Genomic DNA, 22,048 nt, shown 5'->3' on the forward strand with positions numbered 1-22,048 from the left:
GTCTATTGTTAAAATGAAGAAAGACTTGCACAGTTGTCCGTATTGGTACACCCCAGTGCAATGGTACTTACACCATAACAGTATTATCTCAGGGAACATAAGTCTGCTACAGCATATTGCCACTTTAACCACCTGAACTGCCTTTTAGTTCCAGTTTCAACTCGGTGTCAAAAATATTATCCCGTTTAAGATTAATTTGTGACAAAATGTCATATTAATACAGCTATATTTCCCAGGGGATAAATATGGCCTTTTGAAGAGCAGCCATGGCAGAGTGCTATATAGGACTATAGAGAATTATCAACAGGCTTTTTCTTTAGCAAATGTCATGCTACCAGAAGAATGGTGCAGTTTGCAGGTAAGTGCAGTGTATGGACTGCTCTATTATGAGAGTGAGGTTATGATATTTTCTTCCTATTAATCCATATCTCATCTCTAATTATATTAGCGCCTCTCAATGACACCTGATTAAGAATCTGAGGAGAAAACTGTCAGTTACCTATAAATCCATCAGCATTGTATCACATTTATTTTTTGCACTTCAGCTATTTTGGGAGGGTGATGTTTACCTTGAGGTTTGCACATCATTGGAGGAATTACTTCTTATTTACACCACAGGGTATGCAGTCACTGTTGAGCCCTATGTAATATGGAGGTGTTTGCTTCTAAGCAGCTAAATCCAGCACCAGTACTAAGCAACTGTAATTCCAGTGAAACCAATGCCAACTGCACCTGCAGGTGCTAGGGCTGACTTTGGAACAGTATATCAGGTATTCTTGTACTGAAGTAGAATAAACTTTGTATTTCATTGCACCTTCGGTACCTGTGGAACACCATGGATATGTCTGAGCTATTGAAAACAAAATTCTTAACAGCTCTCAGATGTAAGGAAAGTGAAGATGAAAAAAGTCCTAAAATGAATCTCTTGCCTCACAGCATTCCACCAAGATGACTCAGAAAGTGACAAGGGAACCAAACTGCAAATTAGGCTCTAGTGTTTGTTGAAGACATTTGCCACTGGTAAAAATGAGTTATTGAAACACTAAAGCTGAGGACTTCAGAGAAACTTTGATTGACAACAATAATTATAGCTATTCTTGTTCCTGTAAGCAATGCAGCACAGGCTAGGCGTAATAAATGTATGAAAATGATATTCTAAATCTGAGCAGAAGCAGATATAAATCCAAACAGTTTGTGTCTCCTGTACAAATGTCTATGCATTCTTGTGTCTTAAAAGTAGCAGTAACTACCAGGCAGGTGTGTAAATGTGCTCTACAGAGATTAGCCAGCTAACCAGTGATTGTTTTCTAAATAAGCCTCTTTGAATACAGACTTGAATCGGTAGTGTTCAATTCAGTGAAAGAGCTGGGGTTCAGCACCCAAGCCAGGCTGTGTAGCAGAAGCTCAGCCTGGGGGTTCTGCAGAGCAGTTGCAGTTCACGGGACTTCTGCTTCTGTCCCTGGAGGAGATGCCTAATGAATGCTTGAGCCACCTTCAGGCACTTCCAGTGTGCTCACATGGTCTCTATCCGAGGATAACCCTATGTTTGGAGCCTGAACTTCTGCAGTGTTCCTTTTAGGCAGAGGGGATAGAGCTGAAGAGCACTGTCTTATGTATCCACAAGCAGCTTTTAGCCTCAGGTGAGGAACTACTGCAAAGACCTAGAGCTGGAAACTCTTCTTTGTGGCTAACCAGCCCCCTCACACATGATATTTACGTATTACTAAATACTAGTTTCTTCTCTAGACTGTGCCATAGTACAAGTTGGATGCAAAAGGTTCAGGAGTACCTCAGCCTCTGGTTCTCATTCTAGTGTCTGGATTTTCTACTGCTGTGGAAGTCTAACATTTGAGAATATAAAACAAATGTTTTATAGCCAATACCTTTTGTTTTTGTCTCTCTAGCTTGACGTCTGCCTCATATTTCCTTCTCCTGCTGTTAAAATCATGCTTGTTACTGAAAAACCCTGCATCCTTCCCGACCCTCTGACATAGTGAAAGCAGGCTTACAGCTGTACTTTGCAAGCAAGCAGCTCCAATTGCTCCACCAGATGTGTATACTGTGAGATCACTTTCCTTCTTCTCACTCCTGGTCTGAGATCTGGATTCACTTAATGACACCAGGCAAAGTGTGGAAGAAGGCTGTAGCTGTTCCTTTCAAGGCTGCAGCAGTGCAAAGAAAGTGACTGTAGGCTGTTGGTAGTTTTTACTGAACTTAATAGATCACATTGCTGGGAATTATTCGGTAGGATTCACATTGACAAGAAAAGGAGAAGTATGAAGTTACTCAATCCACAAGTGCTGAGAAGGAGTTAAACTGGGAGGGAGGGAGGAGGAAAAAAATAGGAAAAAGAAAATCCTTTATGCTGAAGAAAGATTATGCTGGCTTACTTATCAGGTTCATGCTGAGCCCAGTTGTAATTGGAATGTACCCTTTGTAAAGTTTATTGGGTCCTGGGGCAGCTTGTTACTGAACCGGTCAATTAATCTATTTTTTTTTTTTAATGAGTTAGGGGATTTCCTTTTGTGGAAAATCACCAGGAAACCTGACCAAATGCCCACAGCTTGGGGAAAGCATGGCCTTAACATATAGAAAACCCTTCCTACATAATTAGGAGAGGAAATAGACACCTCCCCTTACGGGCAGCACATTTGACCAATCCAGGGACAAAATAGATGGGATTTCACCATTGACTTAGAGGTTGTCCAGGGAAGATCACCATGAAACAAGATTACTTGAATGCAGCTTGGTGTTGGAGGAAATAAAACTGTTGAGTCTCCCTGCTGAGAGACAAATGATTTCCTTTTAAAAACCTGTTTGTTCCATGCTGTAACTCCCAATGTAGCAATAATTAATGATATCAGAAGGTTACTAAAGACATTCTGTTATGCTTGCTCTGTTCTAGGCATGAAATTGGATTAACATGAAGATAAACTTAGACTTTAAATCTGTTGAGGAAATCAGTAGTTATGTCAAAATTCACAAATATTAATCTTTTTAAGTGTGTCAGGATACTGTTCATCTATCAGCAAAACATTCTGCTTTGTCAGAATTCTGTTGAAATGTTAATTTCATTAAATACTTGTATTTCCAATAGCAGAGTATTGTAAAGATGCAGCTTATTGAGTAAAGGAAAACAATCTCACCTCCGGAAACATGGTTATTTCTGTTGCAGTGGCATCCCGCCAGTATCCTCTCATGAGGAAGAATCAATTTGCAAGGTATTGAATAAACCCTTGGGCTCTGCCTTGGAGAGGTGACCACCCATGAAACCAACTGACATGAAAGCACCGCAAGGTATGACAGTGAATTAATAGTGTACCTTTGCTGCAAATGAGCACATGGAAACACTATTGGCTTTAGGGGCAAGCAGCAGGGCAGTTATGAAGACTGAAATTAAGTTAGGTAAAAGATCACTGGGTAATTGGGAAGGGAAGGGACTCCTTATCTTCTCAAACGTTTGACAAGTTCAGTGCTGGCCTTGATTCTAAGGTAGCTAATATTAATCTGGTTGTTATTATAAAAATAAAGAAGTGAAACAGTTGTGTGAGTATGTGAGCAGTGGAACAGCCTGCACTGAAGTCAGCTCAGTTGTAGCATTGTTGCTACTGATTCTCATGAGATGAAAACTCTGCAGGGTGTGCCTGAATATATTGCAGCCATACCTTCCCATTGCAATTTAGCTATACCCTAAGGGGACACGTTAGCTTTGAATGCCCATTTAATTAAGTAGCCTGGTAGTACAATTGTAGTAGTAGAAAAAATAACCTTCAGTGATAGATTGTGGCCCTCCTGTGATGGGTGGGGGGATTGGAGATTCATGATCCTTGAGGTCCCTTCCAGGGCCTTCCCTGGGCCATTCTGTAATTCTGTGATTCCCTTCACTGAGAGGGCATCATCCAAAAGGCTGACAAGTATCTTAGCAAAATGTTAGTTTGCTTTTGTGATGGCAAAAAAGGAAGGTATTTGTAGCAACAAGTGTGTATCGAGAGAGAAGGGCAAGTTTTCCAGTTGCTAAAAGTCAGGTAAACCTCAGGTGAAGGCTAGCAGGTAATTCAGTGTTTTCCTTGAGCATATCTTGAAGCAGATGTGTTACCACTGTTCAAAAAATCTGCAATTTTGTGCTCTTAGATGGAAAAAACATTATAACAAGGAAATATTTTTACAAACAATGACTATTTTTAATGTGTACTCATAAAAATTTTAAAAATATTTTAATAACGTTTAGGCTACCCATGTCCAGACTTCTCTTAAAAATGTGGTGAAAAAGAGCATTCGTAAGTATTTATTATTGACAGCAAATGTTTTCTCAGTACTTCAAAATTTCTTGTTCTGCTTTTTGAAAATGTTCATCAAATCTTGCGTGTTTTTTCTCTCTTCTAGATAAGCTGCCCATCTTAATAAATCTGGGAGGGTATGAAAACACAGAGTGGCCGTGGAGGCGTTTCCAGTGTGGCTATGGAGACACACAGCTCCCATTCATCACGACTGTTTGCATCTGTCTAGCCTGACCTGTTGGCAGAATGCGGCTGTTGCATTTCTTGTCCTGCGCTGTTAAACTCGGTGCTACGCCATGTGATCTTGCTGGTGAGTTGAGGATTTCTAAATTGTGCCCTGTGTAGATGTGTCTTTAGTGTGACTGACTGGAAGGAAAATTAAGCCCAGGCTTAACCTCTGTGATAATCAGAAAACGTTTCATGCTGCTGTCGACTTGAGTGGGAACCACACCATCTTTGCGTGGAGGAGATAATTAAATCTCTAATGTTTATAAATTATCCAGGCAGTTTTATATAAAGAGTTTTCTTTGATGACCAAGTCAAATATAAAGAGGTTGTCTCATTATTTCTCATTTTGTTATGATCTATTTCTCTTTACCAATTTCTTATTCATTTTTTCCTATACCCCAAATTCTTTTCTTTATCGTAGGCTGCTCGCATGGGCTTAGCTATAAAATCACCTCTCTGTGAAAGAAACATCCTTCTATTTATTGTGTCTATTTTTTTATGATGACTTTTACTTTGAATTTATTTAACAATAGTGTACGTCTTTCCTTTCACTACATTGTAACTGCTCCTTCCTGTGTCATTTGGAACTGGCCAAAGTTGGCAGATCTCAAATTTCTTTTTCCTCTTTGAATTGTGCAGATTCTTTCTCCTTCAGTGATAATGGGCATTGTGTTCCCTTAGAAATATTTTTGGGGGCCTATTATTTCTCAGCCACTTCAGTTGGCAAACTGAAGGCCTGGAAACAAATTAGCTTGGATGGCAGCCCAAGCTGTCAAAATGAGCCTTCCATTCATTACTGAATCATCCACCTCCTGCATTTAGATCTTCAGTCCCACTTTTCCAGTAAGCTTCTCAGTTGAGTTATTGGAATTCTTTTTTTCTGTCACTTTTGAACTCGCTACTCCAGTCTACTTCACTTTCGACCACACAGCAAAGCTACTTCCCCATTATCTGGAAGTAATGAACTAATAAATGCTGGTATAAAGGGCACAGCTGGGCATTATTTTTGGTAGAAGACATTAAAATTATATTTTCCTCACATATTATTTCTCTGTGAGTTACCAGAGTCTGAGGCCTTGATCACTTTATCAGGCAAGAAACTCCATGTAGGAAAACTGATTCCTACAACGGTATCATTAAAATCATGTTATTAGTCTTGCTCTGGAAAGTTCTGGGGATGAGGTAGGAAGGTCTTGTATCCTTTACATATTTATGTCCCTTTATTCTCTTCCACTTCTTTTTCTTTTCTTTTCTTTTTTTTTTTTTTGTGTGTTTGTGCATTTTGGAATTTTTCCCCTTTTGTAAACAAGCATTTTTTAAGAAAAAAAAAATATTTCTGAAATAGATGATAGCATCTTTTTCTCTCTTAGTGTGAGTGGGGCTGTTGAAGGGATTTCAGGATGAAGTGTTTTGGTTTCAGATAGGAATTTTTTTTCCCACTGTTCTAGCCAACTTTTTGGTACTGTTATTTCAAGCAATATTTCGAAATTCTGATTGTTAGTAAAAGGTAATTGAAACAAGATAACAAATTTGAAGATTCCAGTGCTATCTGGAAATAATGCTGAACTATGTTAGGGAATTCATAAAAGGGAGTAGTGTGCAGGCAGGATCATATTGTTTACATGTTTTAATGAGGTAGACAAGGAGAACTGGTGCAGAGCTTGCAGTATCCTATCCTAAAAGTTGCCATCAATGTGAGCTACTTTTCCATGTGTCTTTATTGTCTTTCTGACAAGCAATTCTGCAGGAGGACCAAGATAAAGCCTTCAGACTTCCACTGAAATCTCATGTAAAATGTATGAAATTACCCCTAATTCTACTGTGCAGCTCTAATGGACTTACCTCATAGAAGGAAGAAAGGAGCAAATTTCGTGGCCAAAACCCATATTCTCATGTACAGCATCACTATGATAAACTAGAGAAATTTCCACTGGAGATCCAGCTGTTGGGATGAGGTGTACAGGGAGGAACAAGCATTAATCCTTGTAAAGTTTTAGAAGATTAAGTTAGAAAAAATATGTGTATGTAACACAAAAGAGAGCTTTAGTGATTACTGGTCCAGAACAGGTCAAAGATTTCATTGGGGGAAGGTCACGGCTTTCCTGGTTACTTCTTTCTAGAAACAAATATGCCCCTCCTGTCTGAATATCTAACAGCACAGTTTAGGACTTGGACATTGAAAACCTTCCCAAAGATTACAAGGACTTTGCATATCTGCAGAAAAAAGGAAAGAGCTGCTGGCTTGTGTAACAGTCTAAAGGAGGTACCTATTCCCTTTGCTACTGCTATCTTCTTTTGCTCTTAGGCAGCCTTTTGCTGCTTTGAAGCAGTATTCTTTATTCAGGCACTCTTGTTATATAATAAAAGCAGATTATGAAGAAACAGATTTTACAATTAAACGTAGCATGTGCATCTTCACCAACACTTCAAGTTCTGGTATATATAGGTACAGCACTCTTAAACTGGGTTGCAACAATGACATTTTTCAAGGACATCCACAAGCCTCTTATCACCAATAAACATAGAGCTGTTCACAGATGTGACTTCGAACATGTGCAACACCAAGGCAGGAAGAGCTTTCTTATTCTGAAATCAATTAACCATCAAATTGATAGGGAAAAGAAAAACACCATGACACACTTTTTTTGTGATACAGTTTTTAAACTGGGGTTGTTTTCTATGATGCTTCCATAAAGATGGACAGGCATGAGCTATGAGTTAGCAAGGAAAATTTGGTTGCTGTTGCATTTACAGCTATGAGACTTCATTTCTCTTGTTTAAACAACTTATTTTGAGTTCTGACACAATTGTAATTCTGTTACATAATGAAAAAAAAAACTGGAAATGTTTTTAGGATTGTTCTTCAATGCAAGATAATACTACTTACCTTTTCAACATGCAAGGATATTGCTTCCCAAATTAAATATGCATTTATCATACACTGTAGTGATTATTACAATTCAGAGACTAATGATTTCCTTCTTCTGTGGCTTTCTTGTTATGCAGTTGGTTCTGTTTTCACACTTATGGTGGTGAATTAACTCCCTGTGGTTAATATAGCTTCCCTTGTGGCAGATGTCAAGACTCTTAATCAGAATTTAAATAGCCTCAATTACATTTACTTTAATTCACTTTGAAAGTGAAGAAAGTTAAATTGAATTAGGGCTGCTTTAATTCTGAATACAGATGTCCACACAGATACTCAATGTGTTTTAGTTCATCTGTTCTAGAAATTAATTCAGATTCTCTTTGCAAGTGCTCTCCAAAGTACAGATATCTGTGAATGATGAATCCTTGGTTCTATGATGATTTGTGTATGGAATGCTGTGATGGTCTTAACCCCACACCCGAGCATGGCTTGCATGACCATTTCCCATATCTGGATTGGATCCTCAAATGGCACAAGGTCACCATTAGTAGGCAGTGCTAGCTAGCATGTTTGTCTTGCAACCTGTGTATGAGTTTGTTACCAGTGACTAACTTCAGAAAGTTTGTCTTGTAGCCCCTTGGTGTGCAGTAGGACCTGTACTTTTCATCATAGAACAGCTTTACTTGGAAGAACTTAGAGCATAAGCAGACAGAAATGGCCTGCCTGCAGCCAGAGAACAAAGGGGAAAAGACAGTGTTAGGAATGATTAGGTAAGGTGTAGACAACAAAATGAAAAATGTCCTTATGCAACTTGCAAACATGATCCACCCATGTCATGAGCAGGAGTACAATTGTTTTGAAAAGCATATTTCTGAAGACAGAAATACGAAAGGTATAGAGAAGGGCAACAAGGATGAGTATAGTTATTAAATGACTTTCCTTGGAGAGGTTAAATAAAATAGATCAGTTCAGCTTGGAAGTAATACAGGTGTGTGTAAAGTCAGAAATGACATGGGAAAAGTGAATTGGAAATGACTGTCCCCTTGTAATACAAGACTAAGGGGTCAATGAAGGGAATTTTCAGGCAGCTACTTTAGTGCACAACATCTAGAAGTGCTTTTTCACAGAGTGCATAATTCAGTTGTGGAACTTATTGCTGACAGTTATAGATTCGAGAAGCAATTAGACAAATTCATGGAAAATGGGTCCAGCAGGGGCTATTAAACATGCTGATGCAGATGCAACCTCTGGCTCAGGAAATCCCTAACTGGCAGATTGCCAGAAGCTGGAAGTGGAAGAAGCATCATGGTAGGCCTGACGTGCTTTTCTTTTTCTGAGTGGCCACTCTGGGTTTGCCAGCGTGGGTTTGAAGCCTAGATGGAAGATGGTGTCTCTCGGGCTTCTATTTATCCTTCGGCATTGCTCATATTCCATGTCTTATTTCATTGAATTCCCTCTCTTTACAGAGCTGTATTATATTGTGTGGGTTTGATGTCTGACAATAGTTGAATTATGCAGTAGAAAGAATAAAGTATCAGACTGCTCTCATGTCAGTACAGCAATGCATAAACCACCATAATTAACCCTGTGGCAGACCACACAGGCTTTCCATCCCATCCCTGCCCAAATGGCTGAATGGGAAGGATTAGCATTTCAGCACTTCCAGAAAGTTACACAATCAAGGGTCTGGCAGAAAAAGGGAGGGAATGAATTCCAAAGTATCTACCAGTAGAATTTCATACTTTTAAAACACTTTCAGATTAACAGTGAGTGATGAGACTACAGCCAAACTGCTTTGCCACTTTATATACAAAAATGCTGTATTTCTAGGCTAGACTTTGCTCCTCATAATTTCCAGGTGTAGAACTCATGGAGTGCAATAAATCATCTGTTCGTGTCCCTGTGTAGCTGAGAATGCTCACTGTCCTGACACTGACTTCTTGGGCAACATCAAGCAAATTCTCAGCCCTTTCAGCAAACTGATTTCTGAGGGTGGGTATGCAGGGAGTTGCAGTACGGCCACAGCTCCATCCTTTTGTCTGCCATTTTCTTTCTCTTGAATTAGGGCTTTTTCTTTTTTTTTTTTTAATAATAATAAAAAAAGCTACTATATCCAGGATAAATAAAAGTGGAATACATGCCAAATACATGAGTCTGTTCCTCAGGGAGGTAGTGGCCACCCCACTACATCTGTGCCCATATGCACTGGGCTGCTTTTACCTCTGAATGCTATCAGCATCTGCCTCTTTGTCATCTAAATGCAGTTCCTCTTTCATCTGAGCTCTATGGTTATTTCCATAGTGCTAAGGAAAAAGGAAAATCTTTTCTGTAACTGTATATGTGCCTGAGTCAGTCAATAAATATTGGTTTAAATGAGTGATACTCATGTGGGCAGGATGTGAACTGGGCAGAAAAACAGAAACCTTGAGAATGCAGGTCTGGTCCCCCAGGAGGTGGCTCTGGCTACACTTTTTCCTGTAGCTTCTGTAGTGGAAATAAAAACCTACATTCCTTTAAAGAGCTGAGCTTCTATTAATTTAATACGAGATGCTAGTGCTTATATGAGGCTGCAGCAGCAATCTTATTGATAACTTACTTATTAAAAACTTAGTTCTTCAGCTAATCTTTCTATTTTTCAGGTTATAAAATGGTGATTGTGAGAAATCAATGGTTTAGCAGCAGGACTGTAGGAAGAGCCCAGAACCATCAGCTTTGGGGAATGAGTGAGCTTTTCTTTTGTTGATTTGAAATATAATATTTAGCAATGACCAGGCAATCTTAATGTCTTACAGGACACTGAACTACATGAAAGCAATCCGTAATGCTTTCTGCCCAGTTCAAGTGAATTCACCTGCTGTATTGTTTACAGGAATATTTCCTGTCCTCACATGAACCTGTCAGATTCCAAGGGGAGATAATGAGAAAAGAGAGGGAGGAACAAGCTATCAGCTACGGGCTCTTTTGCAGCGTATGAGAGAAAAGTAGCAGATTATGTGCAATGCATGTAGAGAAGTGAAAGTGCCTGCTAGATTAATCATGAAGGCCAAAAAGACTTCCCAGTCTTTGAAGAAGGTGCTTGGGTAAGGAGACAGGAAAAGAGCTGGGTTCTCACCGGCGCAGTGACACACTCTAGGGAGGAGCCACAGCTCACAGTGTGAGGCAGGGGTGATTCACACAAGGCTACCTACAAAAGAGACATCAGGTCTGACAATCTCTTCACAGTAGTTCAGCATGTTACCACACTGCAGTAATAATTATTATTTATTGAGAGCCTGTTCATCAACCAATGCCTCAGGTGCCTCTTGTGATTAGAATACAAAACAGATTGGGCTGCTGCATGCAGAAAAAAGATTTTTAATCTGTTTCTATCAGAGCTACTATGTGACATCAAAGTCAATTAAGGTTAGGTGAGAGAGAGTTCCTGGAAGCTGAGGTTGTAGGATTAACACATACAAACAGTATATGCCTCCAAATACTACCAGTTTAAGGGCTATACCTGAACTTGCTAAGATGGAACAGCATGAAAAGAGTTTGAAGATTGGAAGCATATCTTAGTGCCTATTCATTACATTCCTGAGATGTGAGAAGCAACTTTTTAAACTCTACTTTTATGAACATCAAGTCTGTGACAGGTCAGTGTTTAGTCTATTATCTTATCAGCTAGTGGCTGCATATTCATTGGAGAGAGATGAGCTGTCCATTATATGTATTTTGTACTTTTATGATGAAAGATAATTTGTGTAAAAGCATCCAGAGCATAGGCATTTTGGGATGCTTTTAACATATCAAAAGAATCTGATCTGTATCTATCTTTTTCCTCTAGCCAAATTACTCACTAGGAATACTGATTCTTTTCTTTCCATTCTCTCTCCATACTGTATTAAACAGAACGTTTTATTTTTTGCATAAGAGGAGCAGGACAGGGAGTAGAAGTAAAGACAGAAATGAAAGAAATAGAAATAAGAGCCTCTTAGATGGCTTTTTTTTTTTTTTTTGCATTAAAAGAAAACAAAGAATTTTCTCCCTGGTATACATTTTTCCCCCGATGTTCGCTTATAGTTGTCAGATTGGGAAAATTCAAAGGAGCAAAATATGGAAGAGAAAAATTCTGCTTTGTTATTAGGCTTATTTTCAATGTATTAACCTCAGTATGTGTCTCCAGTTATCCTACAGACAGAATGCTTCTCTGGCTTCCAGATGGGAAGCTTGGAGGTAACATTAAGTAGTCAGGTGTTCTGTGTTTTGAGGTTGCAAATCTCATTTTCCTGGAGATGCTGTGGTGAAGCCAGATATGCCATAATACATTCTTTGAGAAGAAAAAAAAGTTATTTGACTGGGAAGCTGTCTTCCACCTTTTCTTCTATTTCATAGATGCAGTGGTTGTATACTGCACACCATTGCCTCTGTTGCTGTGGAGCTGTTGCACAGAGTGAGTAACACTGGAGTTGTTAGTTACTCACTTTTGCAAGCACTTCAAATTGACAACTGCTTTCTGTTTGCAAAGTTTCCCTGCAATATTAAAAACAACAACAACAACAAAAACACGAAAAAACCCAACTACATTTCATTGACCTATTTTGAAGGGAGTCATGGAAACCCAGGGCTCTGAACACCAGAGAAGAAAACCACCAAAAATGCTTATTGTGTTTAATTTCATGTGATTTACAGAGTGTTTATAAGAAGTATAACACACTGTTTAGAAACAAACAAGTGGCTTGCTCCCATCAACTATAAGAATGGCTGATATACAGATTTATGTTCCAAGGAAATTCATAGCTATGAGTTTGAAGTGTTTGATTGTATTCAGGGTCTTTTCTTTGTGTTTTAAGAAAATGTTTCATGCTCCTGTAGCACCTTTCACTTCCAAGGGCTTGCTCCTGATCTATCAAGATGAGAAGTAACTAGTAGATTTAAGTCAGAGATTTATGACAGTATAAATCCATGGTGAGATCAGTAGCTGCCTCAAATAGCTGAGTTTCCCCAGCAAACTTCAGCTGCAGTCAGGCAGACAAAACAGTTTTAGTGGAAGAAAGGAGAATAAGGAACATCTTCTTTGGATCCTTTCCTCTCTCCTTTTGTTTGCCCTTTCCCTCTGATTTGTGTTGACAATCACAGTGTCCTTCTTTAGTCTCATTTTCCCACTGTGTCACTTCTCTTGATTTCTGATTACCTCTTCTCCTGTTTCAGCATTTCCTGCTGTTTACCTTTGGAAATCAGTTTGCCTGGTTTTTCTTTTCCCTCCACAAACTTATCTCCTTCTGGAGATAAATCTCACCATCCCTGGAAGTTTTCAAGAAAAGAGTAGATCGGGCACTTAGGGACTTGGTTTGGTGGGCATGATGGTGAGGGGTTGGCAGTGGGACAGTTTTTAGAGGTGTTTTCCATCCTTAGTGAGTCTATGATTGTAAGACACACAGTCATGCTGCTGGGACTTCTACATCACCCCTACCCTCCTCCAGTGTGTGCACACAGCTTGGGGTCCATTACATGGTTCTTCCTAAGCTCTTTTTAACTCCCTGTAGCTCTTTTCTTGTTGAATTCAATCTCATAGGCCAACTAACAGATTTTGGAATGGCCTCTCCAGTTCTTATCTCCTTTCAGAAAGTCGTCCATCCATCAGTGCAATTAAACCAAACTTGCATCCCATTCCAGTCAGGAAGAAGGGTGTTCCTGTCATTCTGTACATGTTTCTTTTGCATGCAAAAGTGTATCTCTGATTTTGCCTTCAGTAAATAATGCTGCATTTTTAATGATCTTGTCCCTAAGTAACAGATTGTGCCACCAAAGGCTTTAACTTCCTCTCTTTTCAGGTTCTTAAATAAGTTTTTGCTGACTTTTTGCTGATAATGGCTGGAGGGGATGGTTTTCTAAGTATGTATGGCTAGCACCAGCTGAAGATTGCTTTTTACTTTACTCCTGCTGAGTGTTTTGGCTCTTTTCTCTCATTTATTCTGGGGAAACTTGTCTTAAATGTCCCTTGCATGGTGTAATTGAAGTGAAGCTTGTATCTTTCTCTGGGCTTGCAGAACTTCCTGAAAGTGATAATCTGCATTTAATGATGAACTTTGGAGTCTGAAGACTTCTGTGAGAGACCATTTAAGGAATACAACAGGAAATATGTTGACATGCTCCATTTTAATTCGAGAGGTAAATGAAGGTACCGTGAGTCGTGGTGATAGGTGTTAGGCCAAAATGCTCAGTGCATTGGCTCAGCAGTTTAAGTGTCAGCATAGTACAGAGCCTCTGCTTACTGCTTGCTCTGAACTAAAATCAGTATGTAGAGAGAATGTGATTTTTACTCTTTGGTTTCTAAAAGAGATTTGGCCTTGTGAAATCTCAGGAGTTAGATGGTGATTTTTGAATTAAACTTGGAATCACTGGCTTGATTCAGTTTGAATTTTAAGCTGTGGGACCAACATTCCAGCTGATGCTATTCAAAGCCATAGAGCCACTCACATTTAATGAATGTCCCCAAAGCTGTACTGGCTTACGCTTTTTAAGAATCAAGTCCTCTACTTACAAATATTACTTTATAAATGTTGTAATATAGAAAGATATTTTAAGATTTGGTTGCAGAATAGGATGCAATTTGGTGAAATAAGAAGGAGTTTTCAGGGAGATCGTGCACAGCCACGGTACAACCTACAGCCCTCACGTTATGCCCTAAAGATGTGAAACCCAAAAAGAACTGTCATCTGAAACCAGTGTGAGCACATGAGAATGGGATGTAACCGAGGGAAGCAGAAAAGTGTAGTTTTTGTCTTATTTCTTGTGGTGGCAATGGTTATTGGAATGCTTCAAAGGGTGGAAGAACTAAACTTACTTATACACTTCTGTTATGTGGATCTGACCTGATAAAAGTTCTGTAGCCTGATTAGAGAAGAGGTTTCTTGCATGTGCTACAAATTCCGGTGTGAAATTGGAAGAAAATAATGAACAAATTGCGTTCTCAGAGGGCTGAGGATATTAAGGATGAAAGAAAAGAGTGGGAAATGGAGAAAAAAAAGAAGTTGTGCAAGGTGCTGAATGTGAAAACAATAAGCTTTGATGTGATGAGCATTTGCTGAGAAGCAGGAGGATCTGAGGATGGCAGAGAAGGTAGATGACTCTGGATAAATGGACTGGAGGGGATGAGGGCAGAAGCCTGGAGGGGAGACAGCTTCAGTGAGATGAGGCGTGAGATGACTAAGACTTGGCTGAAAGGCTGCAGCATTATAAATTGGGCAGGCAGATTTAATGGTGGCTTTGACGTCTGGGAGAAGAGGGAGAAAGAGCTAAAAATGCCCCTAAGAATATGAGTCTGTGTGAAGGACATCGCCACTGGCAATGTGGAAAGGAAGCAGAAAATGCATTAATCCCCCAAAGGAGAACAGTTCAGAGGCTGAAATTCTGAGCGCACACAAATGGATGGGGGAACAAGCACCAACTGCCCCATTATGTTCCACTGGATCTCCTGCAATGTGCAGGTAGTACACAGTTCCTCCTTCAGTGCTAAGAAGGGGTCACACATCTGTCAGTATGGCGTGGCAGCCATTGAGGTTGCTAGAGAGGTAGGAAGTAGGTATTTTAAGGCTGAAGTGAATTACTTCTTGCAGAGCAAAAGGAAATGTCAGGGAAATAGTGTGGTTTCTGTGATACCAATTTACTGCGCAGAAGACCTGAAGTATAGTATCTCTTCTGTTGCCCTTATCTCATTCAGGCTCTGCCCTGGAGCTCTTTCTGGCCTGACTTGTACCTGGTCCCTGCAGGGCAGGCTGCTGCCTGTCAGGGCTGGAGGCAGCTTCATGGGGAGGCTGTGTCAAGTCATGGCCTTTTCTCTATTGTGTGATAGTACTTCTGAAGACTGCAGTCCCCTGAGTCTCTGCTTTCTTTCTCTCTCCCCTCCCAGTTAAATCTGAGAGCAATGTTCATCCCTTTTCTGCATCATATGTTGCTGTGTGGGCCCCATGAATGTGCACAGAGGAAGAACGTTCTCCAGAGTGGCCATAGAACTCTCCTCTCCCCTTTGGCACTACCAGAAATTTGTATCTTATGGGTACACCACAAACCCTACACCTTTCTTTGTGCTTGGAAGTGTTCTGTGGCTGTTTTTAGGTCACACGCGATGCATAGTTTAAGATAGCAGCTGTGAGGAGGAGACTAGGGTTGACCTGATGTGAACTGAAACTGTGTGCTATGACTGAACGAGCTGCGGCTTCCTCTATCCTAATTGCTCCTCAGTACCAATGTGTTTCCCTACTTTACATGGGCCTAAGATTGTTCCTCTACTTTCTACAAAACACACTGCAGCACCTGCACCTTGTCTTGCCCAACCTCTGCACAGCTCTCTTTTCCAGTGCAGGCTGATCTTGCATCTCCATTGTCAGTCCAGGCTCTTTAAAACTCAGAAGTGGGATGCCCACAGTTTGTCAGTGCTTTTGAAAATCTTGGACAGATGGCTTTATAAATGCAAGGAAATAAAATGATAAATGTCAATATGGTGAAAACGTGGCTGTTCAGGGATATTAAAAGGATGGCATTTCACAGGGAGTCTCTCGCTCCCTTTTTCTTTTCTAAGAATGCCCAATTTTTTCAACAAGCCACTTTCAGATATGCAGACGTTGAAAGATTCTGAGTTAAATTTATCCCTTCCACAACTCCTCAGACTTCAATAGAGTTGCACCAACACTTGTCCCGTCTTTTGTAGCTGATTAATTTATGTTCATTTTACTTCTCTGGTGCCAATGAAAGAATTTAATAGACCCCTATTGTTCCTTGCAGATACCCCCCCCTCTGTGCGGGGAGGCATCCAGCTCTTCTGTGAGCTGGCATTGTTGTTTTTTCCCTTTTTGATTTCCTTCATGTAGCAGAAAGAGATTACACAAGGGGAGCTAACTGTGTGCTTGGCTCTCCAGGGAATTCAATACACTCCTGCAATTAACCTGCATTTAACTGGCCATTGGATGTTGCTATTCCTCTACAATAAACACAGATGGTAGGCAGTTTTGACTGAGTATTTGTATACTGCAGGTTGGCACAGCTCAAGTCAAAATAAATACAATTTCCAGACGGCAATCCTTGCCTCTCCTTTTTGCTTTTTGACTGAGGAGGGTAAAATCTGAATAGCATCCAAGAAAGCTTCTTTTTGGCCCCTTAGATAAATGTTTCACCTAAAAACTGGAGTTGATTTCAGATCTCAGACCCATCAGTCTGTCAGATAGACAGTAAAGGGGGAGAAATGTTTAAAGCAGGATTTAGCAGGGAAAGTAATTCAGTGGGAGGGAAAATATATTTTGTATTACACTTAATATCACAAGCTCTCATCTTGCTAGGGCTTAAAATGTTACACAGCTTTACTTCTGTCATGGGCTGCTTGAGTTCTGTGGATTAAAATAAGTTCTTGTAGGTTTGTAGGCAAAAATACATCTCTATGTGTTTCTCAGCCCAGAAAGCGAGGAGAATATGTTTGTACTGGAATAGCATTTTCTTGCTTGGAGAGGGAAGGTTTGGGGCTAGAATGAGCACCTCATTAGCTATTAATTATTTTCCTCATTCACAAAAACAAGATATTTCCACTGTTGCCAAAAATGGGCTGTCTGTGGGAAAATCTGAGCTGTGAGAAGATTTAAAAAAATAATAAAATAATAATAAAGAAAAGCGCAGTTGTTAAGTTTAAAGAAATTGAGCTAAGCATATAAAAAATCTGCCACCAGGGTCAAACTGGATGCCATGTGTATTTTTTTTTTCATTAAAGGAGTGCAGATTTTGAGCCCGAGCTATTATTTCCGGTGACTTGAGGCCCTCCGGGGGCAGCAGTGAAATGGAAAAGAGCACGGCAGCCTGCTCTTGGAACTGATGCTCACTGAATCTGAAAGGTCATGTCATGTTTTCTGGCAATTGACTCAATGGGTTTGGATTCTACAACATAAGGTCGGGCCGTTTTCACTCAGCACATGTTTACTGGGGAATGTGCCTTCCAGTTGTTTTCACATTGACCTTATTACCCTGCCACACTGATGAGCCTGGCACAAAAACTACTTTTTGTATTGCTGTGTGTACCACACTCCCTCTTCGGCTCCCGCCTCCCTGTTGTTACTTTGGGCTGCAGATGGAGGATTTAGTGTATGCATTTCCCCCACTCGAAACCCTCGCTTTCTGTGTCCCCACGATGGCTTGGGCAAGAGCCCATTTACTGCATGCTTCTGAAGGACAAGAGGGTGCAATGGGACTGAGTGATGCTTGCTTCCCCAGTCTTGCATGTGTATGAAATAGGAAAGGATGTGAGATGGAGAGGATGCACAGGCTCTGGGCTGTAGACTCAAGCAGGAGGATTGGTGCAATAGCCTTGATCTGTGCTGCTGAAGTAAATGTGGCCACGAAGTGGGTATGTGCTGGGAGGGCAGGGCTCAACCCAGGGCTTGGGCATGCTCTGTTCTGAGCGATGCTAAGAGGGGTAGAGGCAGCAGATCCTTCTCCTTGTTGTAAATCTGCTCCTTCAGTGCAAAATATATTGGCCAAGCTTTGCAAGAATAAAATACTGCTGCTATTTCTGCAAGCGCATTGGCAGCTCTCCTTGCAGCCACAGAAGTTCTTGTGCTGAGAACACAATATGCGTCTCTGCCACCTTTTCAGGCTTAAAAATGTGTTTTGGGCTTCTGTCAATTTTAGGAGTTATAAGTTAAAGACAAGGAGTTTATTATTACTTGGAACTTTCCCATGTTTTAAGCAGTTTGAGATAAAAAGGAGCCGAGACATTTGTAAAAACTCATAAATGGAAACAAGGAAACAAATACATAACTACTTTCTTCTACGAATGCATTGCTTTACCTTGCCCTGCCACCTGTTTGTTGACCTTTGCTGCCTCAGTATGAAAAGAAATATTGCACTGCTTCGTCATTGTTTGAATATTGCTCTTTCAGTAAGGTCAGGGGAGATGTGCAGCAAATCCACTAGTCAGAGAGCAAGGCACACTGTGATGTTACGTGGGAGCATCAGGACTCAGGAAATGAGAGTTTTGATTCTGACTTGGACTTTGCTGTTCGGGAAAGAAACTTCACAGTCTGCTGAACAGAAGCACTGTGTAAGAGCTAGGCATCTGTTATTACCTTAGTACCAACGAGTTCTGAAATGGCTCAGGTGCAAGAGCCACAGAGAGGACTTTGGGCATGCTTCTGTCAGTTAAATGAGAGCCTGCCTCACAGGCTTCAAAGAGCATCTGTTGCACTCACCAGGATGTGAGTTTGTCAGGGCACTGTCAGCAGTGTTTGCCACCACACAGTTTGATTAAAAAAAGAAGAGAAGAAAAACACCATAGGAGTTGGTCGGTATTTTCTATCGGGATAACTTTTGTCTAGGAGTTGCACTTTAGAAGGAAACTTAACTGGAGAACCATGAATAAGGCTTTCTTGATGCCATGGGGAACGTGTCACAATTGGATTCCTCACTTGGGTATCTCCTTTATCACATCCTTGATATTTTTCAGGATAAAAAGCACCAGACAAAAGTATCCACCATAACTTTGGAACAGGAGCTAATACAGATGTATCAGACTGTTATTCTCTCCAAGATTCATAGAAGACTAAAGGGGGGATGTAGCTGAGAAGGAGGCTAACACATTAATATAGCTCTTCTAGAAGGTGCTGGTCATGCTGTATAGACATACCAGCTTACTTGCTGCATAACCAGTGGGAATTGCAGAAAAGCCTGTCATGGCAGATTGACTTCAAAGTCTCACCCAGAACACGATTGATTAAGCAATTTCTAGAATCTTAATTTTTGCAAGGCATGCAAGCTTGTCTGATTTTACAAGTCCATCTTGGATAAACAACTGCCTGATCTAAATCCTCAAATGAAGTTTTCTTGACCAAAGTCACTGCTTTTGTATTTGGAAATTGAACATGCTTACTGAAAAGCAGGAAATGTGCAAGTATAGCAGCTCTAGAAAATGTTTCTAAAAGTGTATTTGTTGAAGTCTGGAAATTAACGTTCATCTTAAATAGAGGATCAAGGTAAGGCTTGAGAGTTCACTTCACCCTGAAATAGTCAGTGATACAATGGCTCTGTATGAAATTCCCTTATTTTACAATCATACTAATCAGAGTATTTGTATTGATTCATACACTTTGAGTATTTCCCCCAACATTTCTGTAATGCTGTGTATGTGCTTTGGCTGGAAGCCCTTTTAGTGGATCAGACTGCTGATTTCACGAGAGCATCATCCTTAAGAGTAGAACTCTTGGGAAGAATATTCAAAACTTGAATGGTTTGTCTTGTAAGAGAGCATCCAATTTAAACTGTGTGATACCCTTTTTTAACTAAGATTGCAAATGACCGATGGCTGGCTGTTGTGTTCTCACTTAAGGTGATGGCTATGGATTAACAGCCTGAGGCTTTGGCTAACATCTATAGGCAAGGCAATGAATCCCCAGGGTCTAATTCAAGGAAAGTTGTGCAGGTGTCATAATTAGCAGTTTCCTGTTGGAGCTCCGCAAATAAGCCATAATCCTCAAGGCACTGGTCTCCAAAACCCCTTGCAGTTTTGTTTTCAGACCAAATAATATTCATCTGTAACCATTTTTTTTTTTTAATTGCTCAAGCTGCATATTTAACTACCCTGGACACACTGGCTTAGACTTTGCTGAAAGTCAGATGTGAACAGGGATTAATGGTTGCAGTTGCTCATGCTATCTAGCCACCATGCCGAGTGCAACTTGCCCTTAAATGAGTCAGAGGTACACAATAGGTGAGTCAGAGCTGAATGGAGGATTTCAGTTTGCTATGTTATCCTTCCTCACCCTTCAAGGCCAATAAACATGTCATAACGGGAGAAAAAATGTGAAAAGTCAGGAATCAAAACACAGCCCTTAATGGTCTCTACTGCTGCAGCCACCTTCAAGTGAAAGTTGAGGTACCCTATTTCTAGCACTTGGACAAAGAATGCCTCTCCCTCCCAAATGCAGCAGCACACAGGTTCCAACACCAGTGTTGGTGGACTAAATAATGTTGGCAGTAAGTGTGCAGGTGTGTGTGCATACATCTGCAGTGAGAGAAAGAGAGGGAGGAGCGTGTTAATTGCAGCGTGAGTACATGTCAGGCAGATACAGGAAAGTTTCTCCGATCCCATGATCAGCAGGGCATCTGAGGACTTCAATGTTTTTCACAGTACAATAAAACTACCAGTGCCAGCTGGAGCCTTCAGCCAAACTGTGTGCCTTAGAGCTTATATGTTTCACATCACTGAAGGCTACATAATACTTTCAGCTGGCATTGCGTTCCATTTGATATGTCTGGGGATGGAGATAGTTAGTTGAATAAGCACACTGGCTCATTTGTTAGCTCAAACAATGGTTCCTTCCGCCTCTCCCTAAATGCATTTTGGAAGTATTAGTTTGGGAAGGGGAGCACAAAAGCTTTTCATCTCTGTTTTCTTGCTGTTTCTCACTTTGTTTAGCCTCTAAGTGCTGACAGGTTGTGATGATGTTACTCTTCTTGGCATGAATTTTTGGGAGACGAAAAGAAGGATCTGGTCAGGTTTTTAAAACAATCAGAGATAAGTCAGAGAGAAATGAAAGCTTCAAGGTTTGTTTGTTCTTAAGGGGAGAATTTAGCCTCAGTCCTGGATAGCGTGGGTTGGGGCGGTTGAATAGAAAACCATTTAAAATAAACTCAGTGTGCTATTCAAGTTGCAATTAAAAAACTCAGAAGTTATATGCATGCAAGGCAGATGGGAACAGAATCATAATTTTACTATTTAAGTGTAAATAAAGCATACTTTGGCCAGACAAGAAAAATCCTTGGTCTTCAAAAGTGTCTTTAAACCATTAAAGCAGCACCTGGAGTACTGAAGTGTTTGAGGCCATACATACACATACCTGCTGTTGTGACTTAGTGGGTTTGGTAATGATCCTGCCATCTTCTATGTGACAATAAACTACACAGATCTGAAGAAGCTGCTGCAGGGAAGAAGGACTAATCATCACAAGTACTCATGTAGCATTTTCTTTACTAGAGCATTTTTAAAAGTCCAAGATACTTTTTTCAATGATTCAAGTGTGTACAAGTGAAACTTTAGAACCAGTTCTGCATTTGGGTCTGCCACTTTTGTTGTATGGATCTAGAAGTTAAGGCCAGCATGTGAAAGTTAAAATAACACATATAAACTCTCTGATCTTTCTGATCTTTTCACTTTGGAAGGGAAATCTGTACAACCAACCAGATTTTAGTAATATCTTCTAGTTATGGACAGTATAGGAGACTGATCTTGCACAGCAGCGGTGTCTAGGTCAGAGAGAGACTGAAGGGATTTTTGAATCATTTTTGCAGGCATATGGGGCACTGATGATGCAGCTGGAAGAGAAGTTCAAGGTTCAAAGAAAGTTGTAGAAGTCAGGCTCAGTGATACCACTAGAAGGCCCAAGTGTGCCTTCACAGAAGACTAAAAAGCACCTGAATTATTCCAAAACAGGGGTTTTCACTAAATGCAAAGAACGTCCATCACATAAACAGATTTCATGATATAGAAAGAAAAAGCACAAGTTTTTTGAGGAACCCACCACCACCAGAACCCAGAAAGGAAGAATAAATAGGAAATCCTTTATTAAGCTAAAGGAAAATAAAAATGCTGTTGAATATAGTGAATCCTATTCCGAATTTCCAAATACTAAGTTGTTTTGCTTTGAAGTTCATAGAATTTTCT

At 40.3% G+C, this 22,048-nt stretch overlaps 1 long non-coding RNA gene across 3 annotated transcripts in view; it reads left to right on the plus strand.

Annotated features, from left to right (window-relative positions):
- The first annotated feature begins 4,399 nt into the window (after nucleotides 1–4,399).
- Nucleotides 4,400–22,048, plus strand: part of LOC128075341 (uncharacterized) — a 138,685-nt gene continuing 121,036 nt past the window's right edge. For all 3 annotated transcript variants that reach the window (XR_008203781.1, XR_008203783.1, XR_008203782.1), the window contains exon 1: nucleotides 4,400–4,587. This is a non-coding gene — a long non-coding RNA (uncharacterized LOC128075341). The remainder of the gene's footprint in view (nucleotides 4,588–22,048) is intronic.

This window comes from Tympanuchus pallidicinctus, unplaced genomic scaffold, assembly GCF_026119805.1.
Source record: "Tympanuchus pallidicinctus isolate F22 unplaced genomic scaffold, pur_lepc_1.0 scaffold12, whole genome shotgun sequence".
In the NCBI taxonomy this organism is placed as follows: Eukaryota; Metazoa; Chordata; class Aves; order Galliformes; family Phasianidae; genus Tympanuchus; species Tympanuchus pallidicinctus.